The sequence below is a fragment of the Arachis ipaensis genome, chromosome B3, assembly GCF_059453495.1.
Source record: "Arachis ipaensis isolate K30076 ecotype BB chromosome B3, ASM5945349v1, whole genome shotgun sequence".
In the NCBI taxonomy this organism is placed as follows: Eukaryota; Viridiplantae; Streptophyta; class Magnoliopsida; order Fabales; family Fabaceae; genus Arachis; species Arachis ipaensis.
The window spans coordinates 65,979,348-65,999,443 of record NC_142438.1 but is presented as its reverse complement, the minus strand read 5'-3'; the positions used below and the strand labels follow the sequence as shown (position 1 = coordinate 65,999,443).

General features: G+C 38.0%; 1 non-coding gene across 1 annotated transcript; it reads right to left on the bottom strand.

Annotated features, from left to right (window-relative positions):
• Nucleotides 1-9,319: 9,319 nt before the first annotated feature.
• On the bottom strand, nt 9,320-9,427 carry LOC148570958 (small nucleolar RNA R71). Its single transcript, XR_015908680.1, has one exon. It is a non-coding gene; the product is annotated as a small nucleolar RNA R71 (small nucleolar RNA).
• Between the last annotated feature and the right edge of the window lie 10,669 nt (nt 9,428-20,096).

Below are 20,096 nucleotides of genomic sequence, written 5' to 3'. Positions count from 1 at the left end.
ACAACTGACGGTTCATCTTTTTTGCTTAGATTAGGTAATTTTATTTCATGTTTAAGCTTTTTATTTTTAATTTTGAAAAATTCAAAAAAAAAGTTTTCTTCAGAATTTTTAAGAATGAATTTTAGAGTTTCATGAGATATGTTGAAACCTGGCTAACTGTTAAGCCATGTCTAATCTTTTGGACTGAGGTTTCCACTTTCCATTGTAGAAAGGACATGTCTGTATTTGTTATGCTAAAGCTTGGCTGGCCATTTGGCCATGTCTAATTCTTTTGGACCGAAACTTTAGAGTAACATTGCATGAGCCTTTGGATTCTCCGTTATAATTCTGTGCTAAAGCTTGGCTGGCCATTGGCCATGTCTAATCTTTTGGACTGAAGCTTTAGAGTAACATTACAGGAATCCTAGAATTCTTATTAAAAATTTTTAATTTCTTTATTTTATTTTTCCAAAATAATTTCAAAAAATATACAAAAAAAATTTACTAAAACCATAAAAACCAAAAAAATTTTGTGTTTCTTGTTTGAGTTTAGTGTCAAATTCTAAGTTTGGTGTCAATTGCATGTTTTAATTTTTCTTTAATTTTCGAAAATATGTGAATTGTGTTCTTCATTGATCTTCAAGTTGTTCTTGATGATTCTCCTAGTTTGATCTTTAAATTTTCTTGTTTTGTGTCTTTTCTTGTTTTTCTTGTGCATTTTCGAATTCATTGTGTTTAAAAGTAAAAAATTTTTAAGTTTGGTGTCTTGCATGTCTTTCTTTTCTCAAAAATTTTCAAAAATATGTTCTTGATGTTCATCATGATCTTCAAAGTGTTCTTGGTATTCATCTTGACATTCAAAGTGTTCTTGCATGCATTATTTGTTTTGATCTTAAATTTTTATGTTTAGTGTCATTTTGTTGTTTTTCTCTTTCTTCATTAATTCAAAAAAATAAAAAATAATATGTTTCCCTTATTTCACTCATAAATTTTGAAATTTTGGGTTGACTTAGTCAAAAATTTTTAAAACTTAATTGTTTCTTGTTAGTCAAGTCAAAATTTCAATTTAAAAATTTTATCTTTTCAAATCTTTTTCAAAAATCAAATTTTTTTTATTTTTCTTCTTAATATTTTCGAAAATTTTAAAATTGATTTTCAAAATCCTTTCCTTAATTTTAATTCATAATTTTCAAAATTATTGCTAACAATTAATGTTTTGATTCAAAAATTTCAAGTTTGTTACTTTCTTATTAAGAAAGGTTCAATCTTTAAATTCTAGAATCATATCTTTGAGTTTCTTGTTAGTCAAATCATCAACTTTAATTTCAAAAATAAAATCTTTTTAGTTTCCTTTTCTAATCTTTTTCAAAATAAATTTCAATCATATCTTTTTCAAAATTTAATTTCAAAAATCTTTTTCTAACTTCTTATCTTTTCAAAATTTACTTTCAAATCTTTTTCAATTAAATACTTGACTTTTTGTTTGTTTTACTATTTCTTATCTTTTTCAAAGCCACCTAACTACTTTTCTCTCATTAATTTCGAAAACAACTAACCACTTTTTCAAAATCCTTTTTAATTAACTAATTGTTTTAAATTCTAATTTTATTTTATTTCTTTTCTTAAATTTCGAATTCTAACTTATAATTAAAATAAAAACAAAAATATTTTTCTTTTCTTTTAATTAATATTCGAATTCCCTCTCTCTCTATTTATTTATTTATTTACTAACACTTCTCTTCTACTCATAATTCGAACCCTCTCCCTCTCTCTGTGTTTGAATTCTTCTTATTCTCTCTCTACCTCATTCTTATATTCTTCTACTAACATAAAGAAATCTCTATACTGTGACATAGAGGATTCCTCTTCTTCTCTTTGTTCTCTTCTTTTTCATATGAGCAGAAACAAGGATAAGAACATTCTTGTTGAAGCTGATCCTGAACCTGAAAGGACTCTGAAGAGGAAGCTAAGAGAAGCTAAAGCACAACACTCTGAAGAGGACCTTACAGAAATTTTCGCAAAAGAAGAAGACATGGCAGCCAAAAACAACAACAATGGTGGAGATGCAAGGAAGATGCTTGGTGACTTTACTGCACCATCTTCCGACTTCTATGGAAGAAGGATCTCAATTCCTGTAATTAGATCAAACAACTTTGAGCTTAAGACATAATTAGTTTCTCTAATGCAGCAGAATAGTAAGTTTCATGGACTTTCATTGGAAGATCCTCATCAATTCTTAGCTGAATTCTTGCAAAACTGTGACACTGTTATGACCAATGGGGTTAATCCAAAGGTCTATAGACTTATGCTTTTCCCATTTGCTGTAAGAGATAGAGCTAGGATATGATTAGACTCACAACCTTAAGAAAGCCTGAACTCTTGAGAAAAGTTGGTCAATGCTTTCTTTGCCAAATTCTTTCCACCTTAAAAGATGAGTAAGCTTAGAGTGGAAGTCCAAACCTTCAGACAGAAGGAAGGGAAATCCCTTTATAAATCTTGGAAAAGATACAAGCAATTGATCAGAAGGTGTCCTTCTGACATGCTTTCAGATGGAGCATCTTATATATATTCTATGATGGTCTGTCTGAATTGTCAAAGATGTCATTGGATCACTCTGCTGGGGGATCTCTTCATCTGAAGAAAATACCTGCAGAAGTCCAGGAACTCATTGAGATGGTTGCAAATAACCAGTTCATGTACACTTCTGAAAGAAATCCTGTGAATAATGGGATGACTCAGAAGAAAGGAGTTCTTGAGATTGATACTCTGAATGGCATATTGGCTCAGAACAAAATATTGACTCAGTAAGTCAATATGATTTCTCAAAATCTGACTGGAATGCAAGCTGCATCTGGCAGTACTAAAGAAGCTTCATCTGAAGGAGAAGCTTATGACCCTGAGAATCCTGGAATGGAAGAGGTGAATTACATGGGAGAATCCTATGGAAACACTTACAATCCTTCATGGAGGAATCATCCTAATTTTTCATGGAAGGATTAACAGAAGCCTTAACAAGGCTTCAATAATAATAATGGTGGGAGAAATAGGTTTGGCAATAGCAAGCCTTTTCCATCATCTTCTCAGCAACAGACAGAGAATTCTAAGTAGAGCCTCTCTGACTTAGCAATCATAGTCTCTGATCTATCTATGACCACTCTCAATTTCATGACTGAAACAAGGTCCTCCATTAGAAATTTGGAGGCACAAGTGGGTCAGCTAAGTAAAAGAGTTACTAAAATCCCTCCTAGTACTCTCCCAATCAATATAGAAGAGAATCCAAAGAGAGAGTGCAAGGCTATCAATATACCCAAAGTGGCCGAACCTATAGAGGAGGAAGAGGCAGTGATTTCCAGTTAGGAAGACCTCAATGGACGTCCACTGACCAATAAGGAGTTCCCTAATGAGGAACCAAAGGAATCTGAGGCTCATACAGAGACCATAGAGATTCCACTGAACTTACTGTTGCCATTCATGAGCTCTGATGATTATTCTTCCTCTGAAGAGGATGAAGATATTGTTGAAGAGCAAGTTGCTTAGTATCTAGGAGCAATCATGAAGCTGAATGCCAAGTTATTTGGTAATGAGACTTGGGAGGATGAACCTCCATTGCTCATCAATGAACTAAATGCCTTGGTTCAACTGAAATTACCTCAGAAGAAACTAGATCCCGAAAAGTTCTTAATACCGTGTACCATAGGCACTATGACCTTTGAGAAGGCTCTGTGTGACTTAGGGTCAGGTATAAACCTCATGCCACTTTCTGTAATAGAGAAACTAGGGATCTTTGAGGTACAAGCTGCAAGAATCTCACTAGAGTTGGCAGACAAATCAAGAAAACATGCTTATGGACTTGTAGAGGATGTCTTAGTGAAGGTTGAAGACCTATACATCCCTGCTGACTTCATAATCCTAGACATTGGGAAGGATGAGGATGAATCCATTATCCTTGGAAGACCCTTCCTAGCCACAGTAAGGGCTATGATTGATGTGGACAGAGGAGAATTAGTCCTTCAATTGAATGAGGACTACCTTGTGTTTAAGGCTCAAGGATCTTCTTCTGTAACCATGGAGAGGAAGCATGAAAAGCTTCTCTCAATACAGAGTCAAACAGAGCCCCCATACTCAACTCCTAAGTTTGGTGTTGGGAGGCCACCATTAAGCTCTGAGTCTCTATGAAGCTCTCTAAGAGCTCATTGTCAAGCTATTGACATTAAAAAAGCACTTATTGGGATGCAACCCAATGTTATTTAATTATATTTATTTTTATAAACATTTCTTTTCCATTGCCATGTTATGTTTTCTTTAGGTAGATGATCATGTGAAGTCACAAAAAACAGCTACAGAATTAAAGCGAAATCAAAAACAGCATAAAAAATAGCACACCCTGGAGGACAGGCTTACTGGTGTTTAAACGCCAGTAAGGATAGTAAAATGGGTGTTTAACGCCCAGTCTGGCAGCATTCTGGGCGTTAAACGCTAGAATTGGCAGCCAGACTGGCGTTAAACGCCAGAAAAGGGTGTCTGGTATCTGGCTGGTGTTACTGGCATTTAACGCCAGAATTGGTAGACAGACTAGCGTTTAACGCCAAAAAAGGGTGTCTGATGGGCGTTAAACGCCAGAAATTGGCATCAGCCTGGTGTTTAACGCCAGAAAAGGTAGCAGAGTTGGCGTTAAACGCCAGAAATGGCACACAGAGGGCGTTTAAACGTGAGAAAGGTGCAGGGAGTATAATTTCTTGACACCTCAGGATCTGTGGACCGCACAAGATCCCCACCTACCCCAACTCACTCTCTCTCCTCTTCACACCTCTCCATAATAGTCTACCCCAAATTCCCTTGACCAATCACATCAATACCTCTTCCCCAAATACTATTCACCTATCAAATCCTACCCTCTTCCACATAATCTCTTCACCACTCACATCCATCCATCATAAAACCCCACCTACCTCACCATTCAAATTAAAAACATTTCCCTCCCAAACCCAACTCCCTCTTACACGAATTCCCTCTCCCTCTTACTCTATAAATACCCCTTCTCACCACCTTCAATTTCACACATCATACACACTTTAAACCCCCTTGGCCAAATCCACTCCTCCCCTTCATCTCCTCCAGTTCTTCTTCTTCTCCTCCTTTCTTTCTTCTTTTGCTCGAGGACGAGCTGATGAGCGGATAATTTATACGCTTTTTGGCATTGTTTTTACATAGTTTTAGTATGATTTAGTTAGTTTTTAGTATATTTTTATTAGTTTTTAATTAAAAATCACATTTCTGGACTTTACTATGAGTTTGTGTGTTTTTCTGAGATTTCAGGTAATTTCTGGCTGAAATTGAGGGACTTGAGCAAAAATCAGATTCAGAGGTTGAAGAAGGACTGCAGATGCTGTTGGATTCTGACCTCCCTGCACTCAAAGTGGATTTTCTGGAGCTACAAGAGTCCAAATGGCACGTTCTCAATTGCGTTGGAAATTAGACATCCAGGGCTTTCCAGAAATATATAATAGTCCATACTTTGCCCAAGTTTAGATGATGCAAACTGGCGTTCAACGCCAGCTCTCTGCCCTATTCTGGAGTTAAACGCCAGAAACAGGTTGCAAAGCAGAGTTAAACGCCATAAACAGGTTACAAACTGGCGTTTAACTCCAAGGAAGACCTCTACACGTGAAATCTTCAATACTCAACCCAAGCACACACCAAGTGGGCCCGGAAGTAAATTTTTGCATCATTTACTGATTTCTATAACCCTAGTAACTAGTTTAGTATAAATAGAACTTTTTACTATCATGTTAGAGGAGTTCTTTTGATTAGTTTTAGGCTATCTTAGACCTTTATGGGGGCTGGCCATTCGGCCATGCCTGGACCTTCATCACTTATGTATTTTCAACGGTAGAGTTTCTACACACCATAGATTAAGGTGCGGAGCTCTGCTGTTCCTCATGAATTAATGCAAAGTACTATTGTTTTTTTATTCAATTCAAGCCTATTTATTCTCTAAGATATTCATTCGCACACAAGAACATGATGAATGTGATGATTATGTGACGCTCATCATCATTCTCACTTATGAACGCGTGCCTGACAAACACTTCTGTTCTACATGAAAACAAGCTTGAATATGTATCTCTTAGCCTTCTGATCGTGAGATCAGAGTCTTCGTGGTATAGGCTAGAACTATTAGCGGCCATTCTTGAGGTCCGAAAAGTCTAAACCTTGTCTGTGGTATTCCGAGTAGGATCTGGGAAGGGATGGCTGTGACGAGCTTCAAACTCGCGAGTGCTGGGCGTAGTGACAGACGCAAAAGGGTTACTGAATCGTATTCTAGTATGATCGAGAACCGACAGATGAATAGCCGTGCGGTGACAGCGCATCTTGGACCATTTTCACTGAGAGGGTGGAAAGTAGCCATTGACAACGGTGATGCCCTACACAAAGCATGTCATAGAAAGGAGTATGAAGGATTGGATGAAAGAAATAGGAAAGCAGAGATTCAGAAGGAACGAAAGCATCTCTATACGCTTATCTGAAATTTTCACCAATGAATTACATAAGTACCTCTATCTTTATTTTATGTTTTATTTATCTTTTAATTATTAAAACTCTATAACCATTTGAATCCGCCTGACTGAGATTTACAAGGTGACCATAGCTTGCTTCAAGCCAACAATCTCTGTGGGATCGACCCTTACTCACGTAAGGTTTATTACTTGGACGACCCAGTGCACTTATTGGTTAGTTGTGCGAAGTTGTGACAAAGTGTGTGAATTACGTTCTGAGCACTAAGTTTTTGGCGCCGTTGCTAAGGATCACAATTTCGTGCACCAAGTTTTTGGCGCCTTTGCCGGGGATTGTTCGTGTTTGGACAACTGACGGTTCATCTTGTTGCTCAAATTAGGTAATTTTATTTTAATTTTAAGCTTTTTGTTTTTATTATTTTTATTTTCAAAAATTCTTCAAAAAATAAATAAATAAATAAATATTTTTCAAAAAAAAATTTAATTTATGTTCTTCAGAATTTTTAAGAAGGAATTCTAGAGTTTCATGAAATATGTTGAAGCCTAGCTGACTGTAAAGCCATGTCTAATTCTTTTGGACCGAGGCTTCCACTCATCAACACAGAAGCAAGTTGAATAAAGTATCAGCTGTTGTATGTCTGATTTATATCTGGTGAAGCTTGACTGGCCATTGGCCATGTCTAGTGTTTTGGACCAGAACTTTCACTGAAAGCTTGGCTGGCTAGTAAGCCATGTCTAATTCCTGGACCGGAGCTTTAGACTAACATTGCAAGATTCTTGGAATTCCTATTAAAAATTTTGAAATCCTTATTTTCCTTTCCAATTAATTTTCAAAAAATCCAAAAAAAAAATTACAAAATCATAAAATCAAAAAAATAATTTGATATTTCTTGTTTGAGTCTAGTGTCAAATTGTAAGTTTGGTGTCAATTGCATGCTTTTAATTTTTCTTTAAAATTTCAAAAACTCATGCATCTATTCTTCATGATCTTCAAGTTGTTCTTGGTAAGTCTTCTTGTTTGATCTTTAAAATTTCTTGTTTTGTGTCTTTTCTTGTTTTCCATATGCATTTTCAATTTATTAGTGTCTAAAGTTTGAAAATTTCTAAGTTTGGTGTCTTGCATGTTTTTCTTTTCTTAAAAATTTTCAAAAATAAGTCTTGATGTTCATCTTGATCTTCAAAGTGTTCTTGGTGTTCATCTTGACATTCAAAGTGTTCTTGCATGCATTGTGTGTTTTGATTCATAATTTTCATGTTTTAAGTCTTTTTGTTGTTTTTCTCTTTTATCATTAAAAATTCAAAAATCAAAAAAATATCTTTCCCTTTTTCTTCTCATAAAATTCGAATATTTGAGTTGACTTTTTTAAAAAATTTTAAAATCAAGTTGTTTCTTATGAGTCAAATCAAATTTTCAATTTAAAAAAAAATTCTATCTTTTTCAAATCTTTTTCAAAAATCAAATCTTTTTCATTTTTCTTTTATGATTTTCAAAAATTTCAAATTGATTTTCAAAAATCTTTTTCTTATTTCCATTTCATAATTTCAAAATCTTTACTAACAATTAATGTGATTGATTCAAAAATTTTTCAAGTTGTTACTTGCCTATTAAGAAAGGTTCAATCTTTAAATTTTAAAATCATATCTTTTTGTTTCTTGTTAGTCAAGTAATCAACTTTAATTTTCAAAATCAAATCTTTTTAAATTTCTTTTTCAAATCTTTTTCAAAAAAAGTTTCAATCACATCTTTTTCAAAATCAATTTCAAAATCTTTTCTAACTTCTTTTCTAACTTCCTATCTTTTCAAAATTTGATTTTCAAATCTTTTTCAATTAATCACTTAACTTTTTGTTTGATTTTAAAAAGTTTACTATTTCAATCATATCTTTTTCAAAACTACCTAACTAATTTTCTCTCTAATTTTCGAAAATCACCTTCCTCTTTTTCAAAATTCCTTTTTGATTAACTAATTGTTTTAAATTTTAATTTAATTTAATTTAATTTTTCCTTTTTTTTTAATTTTCGAATTCTAACCTTAATTTTAAATTAAAAACAAAAATATTTTTATTTTAATTTATTTAATTTTTGAAATTCTCTCCTCCTCATCTCTTTCTAAGTATTTTATTTATCTACTAACACTTCTCTTCCACCCAAGAATTCGAACCCACTCTTCACCTCTGTGTTTGGATTCTTATCTTTTCCTTCCTCTATTCTTCTCTTCTTATACTTACATAAGGAATCTCTATACTCCGACATAGAGGATTCCATATTTTCTTTTCTGTTTTTTTCTTCTTCATATGAGCAGGAACAAGGATAAGAACATTCTTGTTGAGGCTGATCCTGAACCTGAAAGGACTCTGAAGAGGAAGCTAAGGGAAGCTAAAGCACAACTCTCTAGAGAAAATCTGACAGAAATTTTTGAAAAAGAAGGAGACATGGCCGAAAATAATAACAATGCAAGGAAGATGCTTGGTGACTTTACCACACCAAATTCCAATTTACATGGAAGAAGCATCTCAATCCCTGCCATTGGAGCAAACAATTTTCAGCTAAAGCCTCAATTAGTTTCTCTGATGCAATAGAACTGCAAATTTCATGGACTTCCATCAGAAGATCCTTTTCAGTTCTTAACTGAATTCTTGCAGATCTGTGATACTGTTAAGACCAATGGGGTTGACTCCGAGGTCTACAGGCTTATGCTTTTCCCGTTTGCTGTAAGAGACAGAGCTAGAATATGGTTGGACTCTCAACCTAAAGATAGCCTGAACTCTTGGGATAAGCTGGTCACGGCTTTCTTAGCCAAGTTCTTTCCTCCTCAAAAGCTTAGCAAGCTTAGAGTGGATGTTCAAACCTTCAAATAGAAAGAAGGTGAATCCCTCTATGAAGCTTGGGAGAGATATAAGCAACTGACCAAAAAGTGTCCTTCTGACATGCTTTCAGAACGGACCATCCTGGATATATTCTATGATGGTCTGTCTGAATTATCAAAGATGTCATTGGATCATTCTGCAGGTGGATCCATTCACCTAAAAAAAATGCCTGCAGAAGCTCAAGAACTCATTGACATGGTTGCAAATAACTAGTTCATGTACACTTCTGAAAGGAATCCTGTGAGTAATTGGATGCCTCAGAGGAAGGGAGTTCTTGAAATTGATACTCTGAATGCCATATTGGCTCAGAATAAAATATTGACTCAGCATGTCAATATGATTTCTCAGAGTCTGAATGGATTGCAAGCTGCATCCAACAGTACTTAATAGGCATCTTCTGAAGAAGAAGCTTATGATCCTGAGAACCCTGCAATAGCAGAGGTGAATTACATGGGGAAACCCTTTAGGAATACCTATAATCCCTCATAGAGAAATCATCCAAATTTCTCATGGAAGGCTCAACAAAAGCCTCAACAAGGCTTTAATAAAAGTGGAAGAAACAGGTTTAGCAATAGCAAGCCTTTCCCATTATCCACTCAGCAACAGACAGAGAATTCTGAGCAGAATCCATCTAGCTTAGCAAATATAGTCTCTGATCTATCTAAGGCCACTTTAAGTTTCATGAATGAAACAAGGTCCTCCATTAGAAATTTGGAGGCACAAGTGGGCCAGCTGAGTAAAAGAGTTACTGAAACTCCTCCTAGTACTCTCCCAAGCAATACAGAAGAGAATCCAAAAAGAAAGTGCAAGGCCATTACCTTACTTTGTGTGGCCGAACACAAAGAGGAGGAGGAGGACGTGAATCCTAGTGAGGAAGACCTCCTAGGACGTTCAGTGACCAATAAGAAGTTTCCCTTTGAGGAACCAAAGGAATCTGTGGCTCATCTAGAGACCATAGAGATTCTATTGAACCTCCTTTTACCATTCATGAGCTCTGATAACTATTCATCTTCTGAAGAAGATGAAGACATTGCTGAAGAGCAAGTTGCTCAATATTTAGGAGCAATCATGAAGCTGAATGCCAAATTATTTGGTAATGAGACTTGGGAGGATGAACCTCCATTGCTCATCAAGGAACTAAATGCCTTGGTTCAGCAAACTCTAACTCAAAAGAAACAGGATCCTGGTAAATTCCTAATTCCCTGTAACATAGGCACCATGACCTTTGAGAAGGCTCTGTGTGACCTGGGGTCAGGAATAAATTTAATGCCACTCTCTGTAATGGAGAAACTTGGGATCTTTGAGGTGCAAGCTGCCGGATCTCTTTAGAGATGGTAGACAACTCAAGAAAACAGGCTTATGGACAAGTAGAGGACGTGTTAGTAAAGGTTGGAGGCCTTTACATCCCTGCTGATTTCATAATCCTAGACACTGGGAAGGATGAGGATGAATCTATCATCCTTGGAAGACCCTTCCTAGCCACAGCAAGAGCTGTGATTGATGTGGACAGAGGAGAGTTGTTCCTCCAACTGAATGAGGACAGCCTTGTGTTTAAAACTCAAGGATCTCCTTCTGTAACCATGGAGAGTAAGCATGAAAAGCTTCTCTCACTGCAGAGTCAACCAAAGCCCCCACAGTCAAACTCTAAGTTTGGTGTTGGGAGGCCACAACCAAACTCTAAGTTTGGTGTTGAACCCTGATAAACACATATTTTATGATATATAATGTGCTCAATTCAAGAGCTTTATTCAATCCTTCACCCACTTATTCATATAAATTGCATGGTTTTACTTTCCCTTCTTTATTATGTGATATATGTGAAATACATGTTTCCTATGCTTTAAAAATAATTATTTTAATTACCCTTTATTACCATTTGATGCCGTGATTTGTGTGTTAAGTAGTTTCAGATCTCCTAAGGCAGGAATGACTTAAAGGATGGAAAGGAAATATACAAAAATGGAAGAAAAGCACAAAATGGAGTTTTTATGGAAACTGGCAGCGACGCGAACGCATGGACGACGCGGCCGCATGACCAGTGCGAAAAGGCAGCGACGCGAATGCGTGACTGACGCGAACGCACGCCTTAAGCAGACACAGATGATGCGGACGCGTGATCGAAGGGAACGCGTGATAAGGAAAACTCCAGATGATGCGACCGCATGACCCACACGGACGCGTGACAGAGGCCACGCACCAGAAATTACAGAAAATGCTCCCAGCGATTTCTGAAGCCCTTTTTGGCCCAAATCCAAGTCTAGAAGGCACAGATTAGAGGTTATGAAGTGGGGGAATGCATCCATTCAGGGGGAGATCTCCAATAATTCACTTTTGATAGTTTAGATGTCGTTTTTAGAGGGAGAGGTTCTCTCCTCTCTCTTAGGTTTTAGGATTAGGATTTCTATTTATTATTTCAAGTTAATACCCCAGCTCTTTATCAGGTTCAATGTTCCCTTTCTTTTTAATTACTTTGATAATTTAATTTATGAATTCTTCCATGTTACACATGATTCTCTTGATTAATGTTATTTGAGGTATTTCATTTTATGATTGCTTTCTTTTATTCATGTTACTATTGCTTCCAATCTGAAGACATTTTTATTCAAGTAAGTTTATTTTTCCCCTTTTGGCTTGGGTTGATTAATTGGTAACTCTTGAGTTATCAAACTCAAACGTGATTGATAATTGTTGTCTTTGCTAATTGAATTGAACCTCAATAACTCCAGTCTGTTCTTAGGAATTAACTAGGGCCCGAGGATCTAGCTAATTAGTCACTTGACTTTCCTTTGCTTTAGTAAAGGTTAACTAAGTGGGATTAAAACTCAATTCTCATTACCATTGATAAGGATAACTAGGATATGACTTCCAAATCCTCATACCTTGCCAAAAGTTTATTTTACAGTTATTTATTTATTTAATTTGTCATTTAAATTACTTGTTCCTTATCTTCAAACCCCAATTTACAAAACTCAAAACCAATAATAAGAACATACCTCCCTGCAGTTCCTTGAGAAGACGACCCGAGGTTAAATACTTCGGTTATCAATTTTTAAGGGGTTTGTTACTTGTGACAACCAAAATGTTTGTAAGAAAGGTTGATTGCTCGGTTTAGAAACTATATTTGCAACGAGGATTTATTCTGAATTCTAAACCGTCAATCTTCTGCTCTTTCAAAATGGCACTGTTGCCGGGAAACTGCAATCGTGTGCCTTATTATTGGTTATTGTAAATACTTTTCTTTTACTTTTTTATTTATTTTTGTTTTTCTTTTTTATATTTTTAGCTACTATGAACTCTCACCCCTCTCGCTTTGAGTTTGGTTCTAATATTGTTGAAGGGAACGGAAGTTATAGCAGGAATATGCATCAAGGTCTAAATAATCAAAGATGGATGGAGCCAAGAGGATTTGATCAACCCTTTAGGCAGCAACACCCTCCAAGATATCATGGACGAGGACCACCTTACAATGCATACCAAGCTAATAGATATGGTGGACAACCTTGTAACTACCGACAAGCCCCACCCTGTGCTTATAAACCATCCTCTCAACGTAGATTTGAACCACCACACTCACAAGTTCCTTTTCACCATTCAGCACCATATGACCCTTATCCACCACAATTCTAATCCAATTACTCCCAAAAATCACCACATTCTTACTTTGAGCCCTCTCCCCAACCAATGAGACCTCACACCCACCCCAACCTCCAGTAAATGACAAACTTTGTGTTCTTCTTCAAGGGCAAGCAAAGATAGAAAAGGGCATACTAGAACTCACTACTACCGTAACTGAGGTAGTAAATTTAATAGCTTTCCGACATCTGAGAACCCGAAGTACTCCCATGGCCACATGTGGAGAATCAAAAGAAGAGCGTAGCATGAAGGAAACACTAGAACCTTCGGTGGACAATGAGAAACATGGCTTTGTATTGGAACAAGTGGAGGAAGCCAAAATAGTTGCAGAGGAAGAAGTGGTTGAACATTTAAGAGATGCTGAACCTCCATGGGAATCAAGAACCGTAAAGGATTCCACTGAGAAGTCCGAATTCAATGCAAAAGAGGATAGTGCACGGCCTCCACAGCATATGCCCTGTGAAAAATTGGACGGAACAGACCAAGAAGTTGATTCCATGGGCAATAATGATCACGAGTCAAGCTCTCCTAGTAACAAACTCACATTCGCAACTGAATTCCTTGAGCCTGAAGAACCTTATCCAAATGAATACGAAGATGACGTCGAGGTAGATTTCTCTCAACCTCCAACGTATGACTTAAGTGATGAGGAAGACATAGAAGACTTTAATCAGGACGCAGTTGCAGCTAAAGAATTTTACAAAGAAGTGGAGGAATTCACAGAAGATCACAAGGGAGTAGAACTTACAGAACCACTGGAAACACCTGTCCCAAGGCCATTACCACCTAATACAAGCTTCAAGTGGGTACAATCCTTAACCTTTAACTTTATTTTTCCACTTGAGTATGGTTTGCTTGAAACAGATGGCCAGCTTAGAGCTCTCTGCGGCTTTAAGAGTAAGAGGGAAATGGCTCGTACTCAGAGCTAGTGCACAAGGTTCAATAAGGTTCCACACTTCAACTCGAAGTGCACAGATTGGTATCATGTTCAACCGAATGGATCTCGGAAAACGTTTGGTCATCTTGGTGAGAATCTAATTTCTAAACCGCCCGGATGGAAAAATATAGATCAAGACAAAGGCGAATTTAACAGCAAGGTTTGGGATCCTGGAATCTATTCTGACATTTGTCACGCCGGGAACCTGAGAATCTGTTTGAAGCTGCTCAGAAGCTTTACACGCCTAGTTTGAGACCCCGGAGGCTGTTGGCATTCCAAACATTGGTGGAGATTTCTAGATGAATTTAAGCACAAGCCACCATAACAGGAAGCTCATCCAATGTCCAACTTAAGGACTTTAACTAAAAGTGCTAGGTGGGACACAACCTACCATGGTATGATCGTTCCTGTTTCCATTCTATTTCATTTTGTTTATTTTTATATTGTTTTATTTTCATTGAACCTGGATAGTATTCGTAAGCATTTGCATTGGCATTACATACTGCATAACTGCATAACTGCATAAAAAAAAGAGATAAAGGCGTGTGACGCGATCGCATCGCTAAAGCGTTCGCGTCATTTGCGAAAAACACCCCCCACACGTCCGTGTCATTCACACGGCCGCGTGATCTGGAAATCGGCGTAAAGATCCAACACCCAAAAAGTTGGGCTGGAATCGTGCGGCTGTTGTTCGTTTAGCACAAAACGACCCACGCGGTCGCGTCCCTGACGCGAACGCGTCACTTACACAACACCCATCCCACGCGAAAGCGTGAGCGACGCGTTCGCGTCGCGCGGATATCATGGCACCTCAGTGGAGACAGAGAGTTGCACTGAAACGACGCTGGAATTGTGTGTTTAGCACAATTTCCAGCGACGCGGTCGCATGCCTCACGCGACCGCGTCATTCATCCCTTTACCCATTCCATGCGATCGTATCACTCACGCGATCGCGTCAACCACCAGTCCGCCCCAGCCACGCGTCCGCGTGGATTCAAATTCATTAACCCTCAGTGACGCGAAACCCTACCCTATCGCGCCCCCAACCCCTTTCTTCTTCCTCTCTTCTCTGCAACCCTCCCTCCTCCACCACCCAACCACCAACACTTCCAGCCACCACTACCGACCACCGCACCGCCCCACCACCACACCCCATCGCCGAAAACCGCCCCTCCTTCTTCCTTTTCCCCTTCTTCTTCTTCTTCCACCCCCTTCTCTCCCTTCCACCACCACCGCCAACCACCACGCCCCCATCACAGCCGCGCCTCCCACCACCACCACCACCCCCTCCCATCCTTCCCCCTTAACCCTTACCCCTACCCGATACCCCTACCACCGGACAGCCGCCCACCGCCGTGCCATCCGCCTCCAACCTCCACGTCAGCCACCATCACCACCACCCCCAGCCATCTCTCTACCCTACTTTCGTTCATACGCCTACCAGGTTCTGCCAAGAGCCACCCTTCTTTCTTTCAAAATTTTTTGCATATTTTTCAATTTATGTTTCAATTTAGGATAGTTAGAGATGTATGTCGTAGTGGATTCTAGGTGGTTAGGTAGACTAGGATGTGGTTAGTAGATTTAGGCCTGCTAATTGCGCTGTTCGTGCTTCTTGTTTTATCAATTTCACAATTCTGATATTGCTGTTCATATGCTGTTCTCTCATGTTTTATGCTACTTTTTACACTGCTTTTTCATGTTCATATTCCGTATATGTAATTGCAGCTGTATTTTAATTCATATGAACTGTTTTGCTTGCTGTTTATTACCCGGGAACATCCAATTTTAGCCGGAATGCTGCCCAAATTTCTGTAAACTGTTTTGATTTTCATTCATGTTTTAGTTTTAGCAATTTGAATTCTACTTTACTCAGCTTTTACCGAACCAATTCATGAATGCACGGGCAAGCTCTCTTATTCTTTTCAATTTTTTGGTTAATAAATTGCATTTTTGATGATTCGCTTCCAATTTTTGCTATTTCCATATCTCTATGAATCATCATCAACCTGATTTCCTTGTTTGAATATGAGTTGACTGTAGCTTATAATTGTGAATTCTTGTTACTTAGAAACCTATCATCATGCCACTTACTCTGACTTTCTTTTTACTAACTCACTGCTTTCAACTCTCTAACCTCTTTTTCAATCCTAACCAACCTAACTTTCAAACCATCTCTTCTTGGTTTTTCACTATTTTTTTAACCTTTCTAACTCAAGGCATGATTATTTTCCCTAATCAACATGAATTCTACTTATATTATATTTTGGATTGAAATTTATCATCCCAGCTTTTTAACTCCGAAACAATCCAAAATGCATAATGATTCAACTCATTTCATTATTTTACTGCTCCTTTGCCACTATGTGCTTATCTTGTAAATTGCCTACTTGTTTTCCTGCTTTTATTATATCCTAGATTTCTGTTTTTCAGGATGTCTGACACTCAAAGAAAAGGAAAAGAAAAGGCAACAATTGGCAAACGAAAAAGAGGTGAATCCTCTATGTCTCTCCTGGAGCTTATGCATGATGACTCCTGGCGGGAGAAACACTTTACCCCGCAGGAGAAGGCTGACCAGCTCATCCCTGCCACTGATCCAAGTTTGCAAACCGATACTGTGAGCTGAAGTATCCGGTGTTTGCCACCTCCAGAAATCTGTACCTGGAGAGGACTTTGAAAATTCCAGAAGAACTACAGCAGTACACCTCCGATCAAATCAAACAAAGAGGCTGGTTCTTCTTGGAGAGAAATTTGACTGAGGTCAATGCTTCCTGGGTAACAAAGTTTTACTGCAATTATTTCAAGACTTCCCTGGATGCAGTGCACCTCAGAGGGAAGCAGATACTGGTCACTGAAGAGGCCATTGAGGATATTCTGCGCCTTCAGCCTAAGTCAGATCAGCCTGACGGTTACCAAAAGGCTGAAGAGGATATGAGGTTTCTGAGATTTGACTGGGACGCTGTCAAGGAGAGGATAGCCCTTGACCCTACTGTCCCATGGGTCATGGGAAAGAACACCACCACGCCTAAAGGAATCAAGCGGATATACTTGAATGATGAGGCTCGGCTCTGGCACCTGATCCTGAGTAACTTTATTATGCCGAGCACTCATGAGACGGAGTTGCCTGCTACTATGATTACCCTCTTCTGGTGTGTGATGGAGGGTAAGGATCTGTTCCTGCCATGATTCATCTGGCACTATATGGCCAGGGTCTATGTCAGAGGCACCCTCCCTTTCCCCTACCTGGTTACACAGCTAGGCCGTTGAGCTGACGTGCCATGGGAGGATGCTGATAAGAAGCCACCTGCTGCAGACTGCAAAAAGCTCATTCCTCACAGCAGGAACTTTCTGGCTTTAGGCTACAGACCTCCATTCCTTCCTGCTTCTGATGAGACTGCCACACCTTCAGCTGCCCCCTTTTCTTTCATTGCTGCACCTGCCCCACCCATTGCACCTCCAGCTGCTCCTAAGCCTATTTACCATTTGGTGTATCGACTCTTCGCCCGCTTGGATCGTATGGAGCGTCGCAGCAAGCGACACTATGAGCACGTCAAGTTGATGATCCGTTCCGGCAGCGACATCCCCTCCGAGCCTGACACCCCTTCTGATACATCTAAGGTGGAGGAGGATGCTCACGAGGAGACCCCCACCCAGGCTACATAGGCAGGACCGGAGCAGGCTGCACCACAGCAGGAGCAGCCACAGCAGATTCAGGCCGCCGATACAGAGATTCCTATCCAGTCAGAGCCTCATCTCCAGCAGACAGATCCTCCTACGCTCATCCAGTCTGCAGGCCCTCAGGCCTCCACAGAGACTCCAGCAGCCCATCCTTCCAGTGATGACACTCCTTCACACCCGGCTTGAGTGAGCATCGAGGACGATGCTTTATTTTAAGTGTGGGGAGATCGCCATCTCTGGAGTATTTTTTGGTGAACCACTATAGACTCTTTTATCTTATTTTGGTTATTTTTCTGTATTTTTATCCTTATTTTTATTTTTCAGTACTTATACATTGTCCTTTTTATGTATTTTTATGTTATTTCTGCATTTTGCACCTTAGTTCATATTTTTTCCAGTTAGTTTAGTTGTAATTCTACTCTTATTAGTTATAGAAAATGTGGATTAATTAGTATAGTTTACCCTTTTAGCATATGATAGTTTGGTTTAAATTAAAAATAAAAAGGAAGTAAACTAAAAACTTTAATAGATAAAAACAATCCACACCTTGTATATAGAACATAACATGTTAGTTAGTTAACAACATTTCATCAAGGAGAAACACTAAAACTTTAAAGCCACCCAATAAATTTTACATTGAGAATAATGGGAACTCTTAATTTCTACTTGCATGACATGTATAGCTGATATATGCTGTTTGAGCCATAGAACACACAGCCTATGAGTTTTGAGCTTAATTGTATGGTTACATTCAAACCATAACTTTTAATCTATATGTCCAATTATAGAGTATAGATACATACTAAGAAATGATTGAGGCCATTACTTGTTTAGCTCACTTATCCCAAATTATCCTACCTTTTACATCACCCTTGTTAGCCCCCTTGAGCTTTTAATCCCCTCTTGTTCCATAAACCACATTACTAGCCTTAAGCAGAAAAATAAAGTAAAAAAAAAAATCCCAAGTTGAATCCTTGGTTAGCTTAAGATAGAAATTGTGTATTGTCTAAGTGTAGGGAACTCTATGGGAACTTGGATGATAGAAATAAGTAGGAAAGTTAAAAAGAATAAAGATATCTCAAAATAAAAATTTTTGGAAAAGCATGCTCATGCGAAATCAAAACAATTGAATTACCATGTGTATTTAAAAAAAAAAGAGTTTTAATTTCAATTAAGGGGATACAAAAACTCCCTAATTGCAAAATAAAAAGAATAAATGCACATGGGATAAAATTTAAGTTAATGAGCTTGCAGTACAAAGTGAGAAAAATCTGGGCAAATAGGTTGAGAAACTTTGAATTACAAAATATGTATGTTAAGGTGAGATCTTAGACTAGTCAAGGATTCACTTATTAGCTCACTTAGCCTTATACATATACCCTTACCTTTACCTTGGCCCCATTACAACCTTGAAAAAGACCTCATGATTTTTGTATGTCTGTATTCTATAATTGTTGATTGGTTAGATGAAGAACAAAGCTATAGAAAGCAAGAATAAAAAGAAGAATAGAGAGATTAACCCAATAAACACTGAGTGACTAGAGAGTAAACACAAAATCCAGTGAGGGTTCAATAGCTCATCACCATATATCTCTGCTTAAATTGTTAATTGTCTTGCAAGTTTGAAAAAAATATTTTTACCCATCTCAATTGTAAAAGTGCCTTAACATTATCTGAGGTTGGCTATGCATATATGATTCCTTGAGAATGTGAATTAATTTAACTACATGTAAGTTCTATATACAAGTGAATAAAAATTAGAATTGCATGACTCATTTAGGTAGTTGAATTTAGGATAGATTGCATTGCATGAGATTCCACCACTTTAACCTTACCTTACTCTTTATCTTGGATTTAGCATGAGGACATGCTATTGTTTAAGTGTGGGAAGGTTGATAAACCCATATTTTATGATATATAATGTGCTCAATTCAAGAAATTTATTCAATCCTTCACCCACTTATTCATATAAATTGCATGGTTTTACTTTCCCTTCCTTAGTATGTGATATATGTGAAATACATGTTTCCTATGCTTTAAAAATAATTATTTTAATTACCCTTTATTACCATTCGATGCCGTGATTTGTGTGTTAAGTAGTTTCAGATCTCCTAAGGCAGGAATGACTTAAAGGATGGAAAGAAAACATACAAAAATGGAAGAAAAGCACAAAATGGAGTTTTTAAGGAAACTGGAAGTGACGCGAATGCATGGACGACGCGGCCGCATGACCAGTGCGAAAAGGCAGCGACGCGAACGCGTGACTACGCACGCCTTAAGCAGACACAGATGACGCAGACGCGTGACCGAAGCGAACGCGTGATAAGGAAAACTCCAGATGACGCGACCGCGTGACCCTCACGGACGCGTGACAGAGGCCATGCACCAGAAATTACAGAAAACGCTCCCAGCAATTTCTGAAGCCCTTTTTGGCCCAAATCCAAGTCCAGAAAGCACAGATTAGAGGTTATGAAGTGGGGGAATGCATCC